General features: G+C 45.2%; 1 protein-coding gene across 1 annotated transcript in view; it reads right to left on the reverse strand.

The window, feature by feature from the left end:
- The window catches only part of Gipc2 (GIPC PDZ domain containing family member 2), a 69,356-nt gene that overhangs the window by 15,560 nt on the left and 41,669 nt on the right, over window positions 1-12,127 (reverse strand). The window lies entirely within an intron of this gene.

Here is a 12,127-nt window from a genome sequence, read left to right on the forward strand (position 1 = left end):
GGAGGAATTCCAAAAGATTAATGCGAAAGCTAATGTGATTTCTTTCACAAAACTACACGGAAGTATTGCATAGACAAATCTTCTTAACAAATTACCTAAAGCACAACAAATTCACCTGACAGCCCTTGTCCTCATATGGGAATCTCTATGATAAGAGATATGTCCACAAAAAGAAGAGGAAAATGTATTATAACAAAGGCTGGATGTTACAAAGGGGCAAAAATATAAAAAAAAGTGGACACTTGAGTGGGATGTCAGCCAGCTCATGGAGGAGGCAGACAATTGTGTCTTGGTAAGGGAGAGAACCAAGGCCCCACTTGAGATAATATTTGAGTTTCAACTTGACGCTTTGTGTACAGAATCCTACTTAATACACATACCAAACTATGCAGCCAGCTATGATAGGCTGATAAGAGAACTTTGTGATCCCAAAGTCTGCACGATCAGCCACCCTCTGTCATGCCCATACCTCTTGGAAGTACAAGGGATAAATTCAAAGGTGACATCCTGGGAGAGGCAGAGCCCTCAAGAAACATAGGTAGGAGTAGCTCTGAAAAAGGAATTTCCCCCAGAAACAGCAGGGACAGGAACCAGGAGCAGTGGCCCCAACCCACTGCTCCTTCCCAGATGGTGATTTTGTGTGTCTGTTTTTCACAGTGTACCAAAAGTCACCCACCGAACTCCCCATCCCAAACTTTAACATAAATGAGTGAAAGGGAAGGTGAGACTGGGCGGGGTGTCCTCATGAGACCACACCGTAACTGAGCACCTCATGGGGATGCAGCCCTGCTAAGCCAGCTCTACTGTTCTGTAGAGAAATTAGATTCTCAGAGTTTGTATGAATTTCCTGAGCTTTCAGTCCAGGCAATTAAGCCACACAAACATACTGGTGAAAAGAAAACAGGTTTGATTCTAAACACAAGTTACCAGTTTACAGCCTCTGTAAATATCCCCCGTCCACACCCCCTTGGCAGAGGGCAGTTTAGTGGCAGGAAGCATGGCCAAGTCCGGAGGAAGCCGCAGCAGGGAACTGGAGATGACAGAGCTCCTGAGAAGACTCAGGACGGCAAAGCAAGCACACAGCGAGGTCTGTGCAGAGCTCTCCAGACACGGCTGCACACACAGATTCTTGCCCATTTACAATAATCCCCATCGTTGGCCACGTACTGTTTTCTATTATGCCGAATCCATTAAGGATTTGCATATTCAATTTTAACCTTCAATTAGGGAAAGACCAAAACATGAAACATATTTCCCCCTAAAAGTGAAATTCTAAGCAATTATTATGCAATATGCACACCAGCTTCCCCTGAGCAAAAACCTATAAATGGTGGCTGGGAAATCTGGGGAGCACCCAAGTGCTAGTCATCATGACCCAACAGGTTCCCAGAAAATTAAAGCCAAATCAATGAGACTACAGTCTTGCCAGTCACACTGCGCCCTGAGGGAAGGAGGGGTTCTCAGCCGCTGAGCACAGTTTCAAAACCACGCTCCAAGACAAAGATTGAGTTATTCTGTCATCAGCGTGGTCCATCAGGATTACGCTCTCCTCACCGCTGTGAATGCCCCCAGCCTGCATCGTTAACTCCCCAAGGTGCTGAAGGCAGCTCAGTCACTGGTACGGACCATCAAACAGCGCACATGCACGAGCACGCACACTACGATTCCACCAAAGAAACCCCTGAGTGTAACTCACTTTCCCAAAACATTTCCTACAGGGTAAAAAGGAACTGCTCCCCTAACAAAGACACACAGGTTTCTAATTGGAAAACAACACATTGGCATTTTGACTTATCAAATGTCCCTTGCAAGCTGTGTGAGTATGAACTTCCCCTGGATAACTGAACCACCCCAGATTCACTAGAAAACTAGGTTTCTGGTATTTACCAAACTAAGGACCCAGCTGCTGGACAATGGGCTTCATAAAGTTACGGTCACCCCTGCTTGAGAAGTGAGCTGGCCTCCCTAGATGATGCCTCTGTCTTATCCTGCTTTTTCCTGCAACACCAGCAGCTAGACAGGCAATTGCATGTAAGATATAAGATTGATTATCAGCAAACTATCTTTAGAGCAGTTTTAAGCTCACAGCAAAATTGAGCAGAATGTACACAACTTTCCCATGTACCCTCTTCTCCCACTCATGTGCAGCCCTCCCCCATTATCAGCACCCCCACCTTACGGGACATCTGTCACAACTGATGACCTACACTGGCGGGTCACCACCCAAAGTCCATGGCTGACACTGGGGTTCACCCTTGGAAAGGAACTCCTCATCCAATGGGATTGGATAAATGTATAATAACATGAATCTACCATAATCAGATCCTGAATAGGATGGCAACCCTAAAATCCTCTTACCTACCTATTCATCCACCCCAGGCTTTCTTTTCTTTGACCTGGAATTGAGTTGAACCCAGGGCCTCTGAGCAAACCAGGCAAGTGCTCACCACTGAGCTAAGTGTTCCACTCTCTTCCCAGATTTTGTAATCTCCATGTAGGACTGGGCAAGCGGTCTTCTTGAAAGTGGCATTTCCAAACTAACCACTTGGTGGCACCAAAGCAGAAGTTAAATTTTAAATCCTGGCTTGATCTGACTTCCAGAAAAGCAGTTTTCACCTCTAAGAAAACAGGACCCAGGTTGCTCCTCTGTTCAGGTATAGAAGCAGACCTGTTTATACATAAAAGCAAGCAAGACAGTGCTACTACCTGCAGTGGGGAAACAGGTTTTGTGTTTGGGGAAATGTTTTGAAGATTTTGAAGTTAACAGTCTGGCCTACTTTCGGCGCTGGCCTGCCTAAACAGGACTGACCTGCTGAGCCACGCCCTAAGTGATGGATTCACAGGAGGCCTCAGGGCTGAGTCAGGAGAAGGTTTGGGTTCACTCCAGTCCCTGGCACCCAGCTCACAGCTGGCTGAGTCACTGGCTTTCTCACCTGCGAAGTGCATGACCATCTGCCCTACTTAGGTCACCCAGGGCTGGAACGTCCCACCCAGGGGCGCCTGGCTGCAGCTGAGTCTCCAAGAAGTCACGTTTGTCCCCAGACCTTGTCGTGGCCCTCATATCTTTTACTCTAACTGTGACTGAATTCGAAAGTACACGAGCTGATGAAATGAATGTGAAATGAGCAGTGCTTGCTAGACTGGGTCGTCTGCGTTGGGATGCCTCCATAAAAGTGAATTTCATATAATAATAATAATAATAGGTGTGGCCAAGATGACTCTAGGAGAGGAGAAAAAATATTTCTAAACATCTATCACTGCATATAGTGTATATTTTTTTAAAAAAGGATAGAGCTCACAGACATGCATTAATGTGATTATTTAAGAAAAACTCCATTGAACACCAATTTGTGATTCTATTTAAAGAAAAAGCCTTTCTATCAAGAGTATAAAAGACCACATTTTTACATTGTAAATTATAATAAAACACTTTTATAGGTGCACATGCAGTATGGTCAAAAGCTGGGTTAATGTTTAATCTTCTAAATTCGTTACAGGAAAAGACATATTGCCGTTAATCCCCTCAAAGTGCTCCCTGCCCTCTGCACACACTAGCCCACCCTCATCAGCCCTTTCCAAAGCAGTTCTGAAGTCCTCTTTTGTAAGAGTCTTTAATAGCACTACCTTGGCTGCCCTGAGGTCCTCAAGGGCTTCAAAACATTTGCTTTCATGGTCATTTTGACTATGAGGGAAAAGTCAGAAGTCACAGAATACCACAGGTGCAGTGCGTAAGGTGGATGAGGACACAGGGGGATGTTTATATTGGAAGAAACTGCCATAAACGGTTGATCATAAAGCATGAAGATTCCATTTAGTAATATACTACAGTGAAAGACTCACCGCCAGAATCCCCCGCAAAATACCCCAGCTCACTTGGAACACACTTATCCCATCGTTCTTGGCATTGCGTTTTTACTGTAATTCCTTTACGTTAAACATTCGCCATCTCTTTGGATTACCCTGGCACATGTGCCATTCTTTAGGAGAGCCTGTTTTAGCTGATATTCCAGTAAACAGACCAACCCTCCGGCTACTATATGATGACACTCAGGCTGGAAACGGAGAAGGAAGAAGGACGCCTATCTCTGCCCAACCCCGAAACCGCAGGCCAAACCCTTAGGAAACAAACGTGGATGGGCATGCAAAAGTGGCTTCCAAGAGGAGTGCACACACAGCAGCTAAGATCCTCAGTGACATATGGCGCCAGGCGGGAGGCTGTGCACCCTCCCACTTCCACACTGCCTGGGGACCCTTGCTGGCTGGACATAACTGTCAACAGAGCCGGAGAGCATGACTGCAACAGGAGGTGGGCACCAAGGAGCACCAGATAGCAACAGCTGCTCAGTGCATAGGGACTGCTCAGGGGGCACTGCTCAGGCATAGAGCACTTGCCTGGCATGTGGGAGGCGCTGGTTTGGATCCCCAGTCCTGCAGGGGGAAATTAAAAAATACAAATGGCCCAGAGATACCCAGGGAAGAATGAGATGCTTAAGATATAGCAAAGATCAAGAGGGAAGCCTAACAGGACTCCTGGTACCAGGAATTGAACCCACAGCCTTGTGCTTGCCAGGCAGGCACTGAGCCACTGATCTCCAGGATGGGACTTCTAAGCACATGTGAAACCCTGACAACAGCGAGTGACAGTGAGAAAAAGGGGTACACTGCTGGGGCTGGAGGCTGTGTACAAAAAGGTGGGAGAGGAAAAAAAACCCAGGGCCATTGTGGTAACAGAAAGGAAATAACTGGTGAGGCAAAAGTTGTTTTAACATTTCTCGTTAAGACTCCAGACAAAAGTTTGCAAATGTGGAATCACGATGCCCAAGAGGGGAGTTCTCCAGGGCATTCTGATAGCTGATAGCTACTGGTTCATCCCTCGAGGAGAAAACAGTCGTACCAGGTACTCAACGGCTCTGAAACATCAGACTGGGCACCTGACACATTTTGACACTAAAGGTTTGCCCCAGTACCCACTGTCTCAATGTGCAAGATAGAACTCACCAGTGCCAAATGCCTCGGTACCTTGAGAGCAAAGACTCTTTGTCACTCTGGTACTTTTCACACCTCTTAGAGCCAATTATGACAAGTAGTCCTGTATTTTGGCCAAAACTGTGCTGCCATCCACAGGTTAGTGGCTAAAAACATGGGCTTGATTTAACACCCTAGCTCCGCCTCACAAGCTGTGTGACTTGAGGAATCCTCACCTATGAAATGAGAATTATAGCAGGAGGGTTAAGTACTCGAAGGCCAGTGGATGCAGACTTAGCCCAGAGCCTGCTCATGTTCATGCAACTGCTGCGTTTCAGCCTAGAGGAGAGATCAGCTCAGTTTTCCCTCTCTCCCCACCAGTACAATTCACACTGGTTTTCTCTCTGACAAGGAGAAATATGCAAAGGTCCCTCTTCAAAGGTTCAGAAATACATTCCTTCAAATACCAGGGGCAAAGGTCTCTTTTTATTCAATTTTATTTCTCTCTTCCCTCCCGTGCAGAGCAGAAACCCCGGATGTTCCTTCCAGTGCTCTGTCGGGTTCCCCAAACGAGATGTACACTGGACCAGTGTGAGCCCAGCTCTGTGGGAAAGTGCACAGAGCAGGCCCTGCAGGGTCCATCTCCTAGCAGGCAGGGGCTACGGAAGAAAAGTCTACTGATGGGCCCTGGGTCCCCTCTATTAAAGTCATGGGGCACCCTGAGTACAAGTGATGGGACAACTCGCCAGTCCCTCCCCTGACCACTCAGCAACTCAACAAATTCAACAGCTTCAGTTTCTGCAGTTTCCATCTCAAGGCACAGAGGACCACAAGAAACACTAAAAGGGGAACCAGGTAGGACACTGCAACCCTGCTTTTCAGAGCTCATGAAGCTGATCTGACTCTCAAGGACTGATTCACACTAACAAAGCTCACAAGCAGCAGGTCCTACCACCTAAGTTTCTTCATCCCTGAAGGCAGAAGTGACTTCACACGGTCTGGGAAGCACACGCCCAGACATTAGTCGCTGAGTGCTGACACAAAGCTGCAGAGGGGTGCGTTTCACAGGTCAGGACTCGCCCCGCAAGTCACACAATTTATACACAGGACAGCAAGATGCGAACTCAGGTCTCTGCTTCTGAAGTGCACACTCCTAGCCACTCCACCCAGGTCGTCAGAGGTCCCAGTGGGTGTCCACACTTCATCCTCACAAGCCTGAGACTTCCTGGAGAAAGTGCTGTCCAAGCAGAAACACAGCCACCAAAGGAAAAGACAGCGGCACTAAGTGGGAGAGTGGGCAGGGAAGAGAGGGAGAAGGGAGTGGTTGGGGCACAGGCTCGACAAGGACACAGTCCATGAGCTAGGCGCGCAGAAATTTCAGAATCCTTCCCAACTGGGTGGCTCTGGGTCACCGGTCCTCCAGCCCTCCCAGGGATGACTCACTCGGAATACCCTTCCCACTGGATACCAGAGAGGCTTAGTGTGCATGGCACCAGATCAAAGGGCGCGGGCACAAAGGCCAATTGTCCCAGGCAAGGCTGGAAATAGGAGGTTCTCAGCACTGACAAGAACCCAGGCTATGAGAGCCACACAGTTACTTCTTAGACGTGCGGCATTTTCAATTCCGTTTCAATTCATTGCCACCTTTTTAAAGGGTGTGATTTCTCACAAAAAAATTCAAATCTTAGGGTTCTCTTAGAGACGCATTTCTACAAAGCACTGATACTTAGGGTCAGCCGCTTACTGGGCCTACAGATCATTTTCAAATGAACTCTCAAATGCTACTGCCAAGCACACAGGCTGTGTTTATCCGAGTGTTATTCTTACAGGGCAACTTTACTTTAAGGAATAAATACACACACAAATGAATGCTATGCTTCAGCTAGGGATAGTAACATAAATTGTTGGGGAAAGTCAACTCATAGTTGTTCCTTGATTTTGTTTTTGTCTTCCAGTGATACAGGGACTTGAACCCAGGACCTTCACACAGTTACCTCTCTAACCTTTACTTTACTTTTTCTTTTTAAGATGGGGTTTCACTAAGTCACCCAGGCTATGCTCACACTTGCTATCCTCCTGCCTCAGCCTCCCAGAGTACTGGAATGAAAGGACATGCCACCACACTTTGGCTTAAAGATAATTTTTTTTGAGCTGAGCCTTTAATATAACCCAGGTAATGGGAATTCTTAATAGGATCCTATTTAATCCTAATAATACTAATCTGACTCTCAAGGACTGATTCATACTAACCAAGCTCATGAGATAGATACTATTATAAACCTAATTTTATGACTGAGAAAACTGAAATTTCGAAAAATAAAATTCCACCAGGGTAACAAATAGCCGCCGGTAAGGGGGGGTGCAGGAAACAGGGCTATCCCAGAGCCACTATTTAACTGTGCAATCCATTAAAAATCACAAGTTGCCCTTGGTAACTGACATTACTAGCTCATCTTCCCAGTACCCACGGGTCATTAAAAGTAAGTGTGGTGCAGGAGAGCTGGGGCTCCCAACTTCAGGGATGGGCCACAGGAACACTTCCCTGTCATCACAGCGCTGGTCCCAGGGTGGGACCAGGATGGAGGTCAGGCGGTCAGAGTGAGTCTCAGCACCTGTGCCACACATTCTGAGAAGTTTGCGGCTGCCAGCACCACCCCGAACGATGGATTTATAAGATCCCTTTTCTGCTTCAGCCAGTTTGGAAGAGTTCCCATGGCCTCCAGCTGAGAGAGCTCACCCATATGGAATTTGGTGAAGTCAGCGAAGTGACCCATCTAAAAGACCTAATGCTGGGACAACCACAGATGGCACTGACAAGAGTCCCCGTGCTTCCTCTCCTATACCCATCCCCTGGCTACACAGAGTAGGTGGCAAAATCCCACTTGTGTCCCAGAATCTAAAATGTTCACTGTGCAAGTCCCTTTCTGCACAAGTCCTTCAGTCTCCGTCATGTCTCATGTTTCATGTCTCGCTGCTTTTGGGGTGGGGGGAGGAACTAGCCAGGTTCGAGCACAGATAAAAAGCAAGGGGAAAGAGACGAGCATTGACAGTCACCTGCAGGACCACAAGAGTTGTCTGTGGGATCACGAGGGAGCAAAGCCAGCTCTGCACTGTTCCTGCAGTGGGACTGAGCCACGCATGGCATGTCCCAGGAGTGGACAGCTGCAGGAAACTTTCTTGTTCTTTAGGGAAGTTTTCATGTGAGCAACCCTGGCCTGTTACTTCTCACTCCCCCAAACTGCAGGCAGCTGTTCACGCGAATCTCTTAGGAAAGGTTCATCGCTTTAATCTGGAGGAAGATGTGTTACAAAGAAATATTGCTAATCTCTAGATTCCAAGTTGGGGAAAGTAAAAGATCAATTGGTCAGGAATGAAACTCAAGACCTTGTGCTTGCTAGGCAGGCACTTGTGTCACTGAGCTATATCCCCAGTCCTAAGGATTAGTCTTTAGAAAGAATGATAGCTAAAATATTTTTACTTTTTCACTTACTTTACTCTGCAATATAATTTTATCACAAGAATTCAAGAAATAAAAATTATCTATCTTTATTACTGGATTATTACAGGTTTTCCTCCTAAACTTTAAAAAGTTAAGTAGTCATCAAACAGATCTTGGCAATCTAAAGACTTAATAGAATATAATATTCTATCATGGAGCCATTTATAGCATGGAACCATTTATAACATTTAAAAATTATTTAATGAAGACAGTCAGAGAGTTGAAAACCATAAAGCCATTCTATATAAAAAGATTTAAGTTTCTTCCATTCCTAGAATGCTAGCCTTTTTTATAATAATTGCTTTCTAGTTATTAAAGTTAATATGTTCATTTTATACTTAAACTTGTAAAATCACAAAGTCCTACAGAAAAAGTCATGCAAAATCCACCTAAAGATAACTAGCTAATGTTTTGATATACACACTACAAATTTTTTTCTATATTTAAAGACTGATTTTACAAAAATGTGATATTACTATACTTTTTTGGAATCTTTTTACTTAATATATCACAAATATTTTTCAATATATGAATGGAATTGCTTATCTGACTAATTCTTGCTGAAAATACACTCTGATCACAATTTTGAACATAATTCGTTACTCATTTCCCTGTAAGTCTATGTAAATTTCCATTGTAAAAATATCCTGGTAGAATGCTTATTGTTGCTTTTCTAATATATTACATTATACTCATACTATTCAACCACATTAAAAAATCCACTTGTATTTGACATCCTTTTTTATAGCTTTATCCAACTCTTTTGTTTCAATTACTAAATTTAAAAATAGACACCTTTATTAGTTGCTAATCCCAAGTGCTTCTTAAAATACATTCTCCTTATAAGAAATTATAAGGAGATTATAAGGAATTACACTCTTTAGGGTAAGTGTCTTGGAAAACAGTCTCTAAAGTTCTTCCCATTACAGATCCTAATAACTGCACTTTCCTCAAATTAAAAATATACACATTTAGCTGGGAATAGATAGATAGATAGATAGATAGATAGATAGATAGATAGATAGATAGGAAATAGTGCACATTTAGTGTCCAGTGGGGTCTCACACTGAACACACCCTGCTCATTTGACTCAACGCCCATCTCACACACCCACCACACCCCCATGCCCCACCAACCCCGCCCCCGCCTGCTCTTCACTCCTCTTTTCCCTAAAAGGCTTCCAGGAAATGTCCAACCAACATCTAGTGAGATACGAGAACTCCCCTTCCTGAAAGTATTACTAAGGGACATGCTCTACCATTCCTGGTAAGCACTGTAAACCTGGACCAAAAAACACAGGAAGGTAAGGGCTGCTATCATTTAAAAAAAGACATTGAAGACTGAACTTCCCACTCTCCCAAAACCATCCCCACACCCCGCTGCTTCATCTCCAATGACAGCATCATTGTTATCCTAGAAGTGGGTCTGGGAGTAGCACCTGCTTCTGAATCTTCCCTCCTGGGTCCACCTCCCCACTGCTCACAACACTACTCGGCCGCTTCCTTTCCTCGGAACTCCCACCACTGCCCTAGTGCCAGCCCTTACACTTTCCCCAGATGCCCACAATAGCATCTTACAGCAGCATCTACTACGCACCTTATGACAGCATTTGCAACACTTGTATAGTAGCATCTTAGGGCTGGGGATTTAGCTCAGCGGCATAAGCACCTGCCTTGCAAGCAGGCAGTCGTGAGTTCAATCCTCGGTACTGATAAAAAGCAAAAAGGCAAAAAAAAAAAAAAAAAAAAAAGAATACTTGGCTATAGTAGCATCTCACAGCATCTCCTCTATTCAAATATTGTCACATTGGTCTTGCAGGTTTAATCTCCCCCAAACCTATTTCATCCCATCACTCTCCAGTTTCAAAATCCAAATGATTCCCCATTGCCTTCTAAAACAAGCTCATATTCCCTGTCTAGTTTTCAGTGCTTTTCTTAATCAGGCCCTGAGCAGATTTTGCAGCCCTATTTGCCTGATACTCTGTAGAGCTGGGCTCCTCAGTGCCCTGAGCAGTTCCCCTGGAAAACTCTTCCTTTATATAATTCCTTTCCCATCCCTCAAGGCCAAGTTCAAGAGCAGCTTTCCCCAGGAATCTTTCTCTTTTTTTTTTTTTTGTTTTGTTTTTTTTTTCTTTTTTATCGGTACCAGGGATCGAACTCACAACTGCCTGCTTGATTGAGGCAGGCGCTTATGCTGCTGAGCTAAATCCCCAGCCCCTAGGAATCTTTCTTGCTGAGTGCAGCCTATCTCTAACTTCCCCCTCTCTAGTTATCCATTTAAATTTCCATAGTGAGTTTTAAATTTAACTTTACAATTCTGGCTATAAGAAATATTGAACTGACTGTCTTTGCAGACGCACATTTGGCAAGAAATGCAGTTTTGGTTTTGTTCTGGATGTCTTGCTCCCCACTCCCCCTAGGATGCAGAGGGCTGGGGTTGCACATCACAGGCTCATGATGGAGCCCACCCTAGAGGTCAAGTTGGTGTGTCTCTCTGCTCCCGAAGCCCAGAGCACAGGAGGTCTGCAGCCTCAGACTGCACAGTCTCAGCCCGAAGGTTCTGACAGCCCTGTGCCATTCTCTCAGGTGTCTGTCGCTCCTCACGGCAAGTGACTGGTCCACACCACTGATGGGACCTGCCATAAACCATGTGTCCTCTGGTCATCTTTAGCAAACTCTTTCCAGCCCCACCACTTTCTCCCTCCCACAACACTCTCTATACCTTGGAGCCCTCCAGTCATGGATGAGCTAGCTCTGGAGGAGCTGTACTTTATTTAAATCTGCATCACCACAATGTCAGCGTCCGTGAGGCAGTGACACATGATGTTAAGAGTGCAAGGTATTCCCGCACTTCTGGTCCACCCTGAGTGAATTATTTAACTGCCCAAGGCCTTAGTGTACTTTCCTGGAAAACTCTCAGTGGAATGGCATGAGGATTTGATCAGGTCACCAGGATAGTCGGCCCAGTAGCAATGGTTTGCATCTGTGGGGCCCTGTGTGTCTGGTACTGTTCCAAGCACTTTGCACCGTCACAAGCACAAGGTCACATCCAAGATCACACAGCTAATAAGCAGCAGACAAAGAATCAAACCCACGTAGTTTGGCTCTGCGTTTGTGCACTTCAGAACAGCACCAAATTGCTTCTAGTAAGTCTTCAATCAATGGTAGCTATGACTGGCAACAGAGTACTTAATTCTTACTGTGTCTGTGTCTTTGTATGAACGGTGAGCTCCTTGAGGACAGTGCTGACCTCACTAACTAATGCTTCAATTTCAGGATGGCTATGAGGATTAAATGATGCCACTCAGAAAGTCCTTAGACAAATGAGTGGCAGCTACAAGTACGATACACTGACAGGTTTCATTATCCCATATAAGACATGATGTGACCACCTGTCCTTCCAGAATCTAAGACAGAGCCAGAGTTCTCAACCAACAGTGGGTTCTCAACCCAACTCACCTGCAATCCTGTTTCATGTCGGTTTCTCCTATTTCTAAAATCACTCCTTAAAGAAAAGGCTAACCAACTCTTCTTCACGATAGTACTCACTGACTACCCCTTGTCTGAAATACTGAGAACAAGGAGTGTTTGGACTTCAGATTTGGGAACATTTGCATATACGAATGAGGCATCTTGGGTAGGGGCCCGAGGCTACACACACAAA

Source organism: Cavia porcellus, unplaced genomic scaffold (assembly GCF_034190915.1).
Source record: "Cavia porcellus strain 051 isolate PalLab524CR breed Dunkin Hartley unplaced genomic scaffold, mCavPor4.1 scaffold_1, whole genome shotgun sequence".
Classification (NCBI taxonomy): Eukaryota; Metazoa; Chordata; class Mammalia; order Rodentia; family Caviidae; genus Cavia; species Cavia porcellus.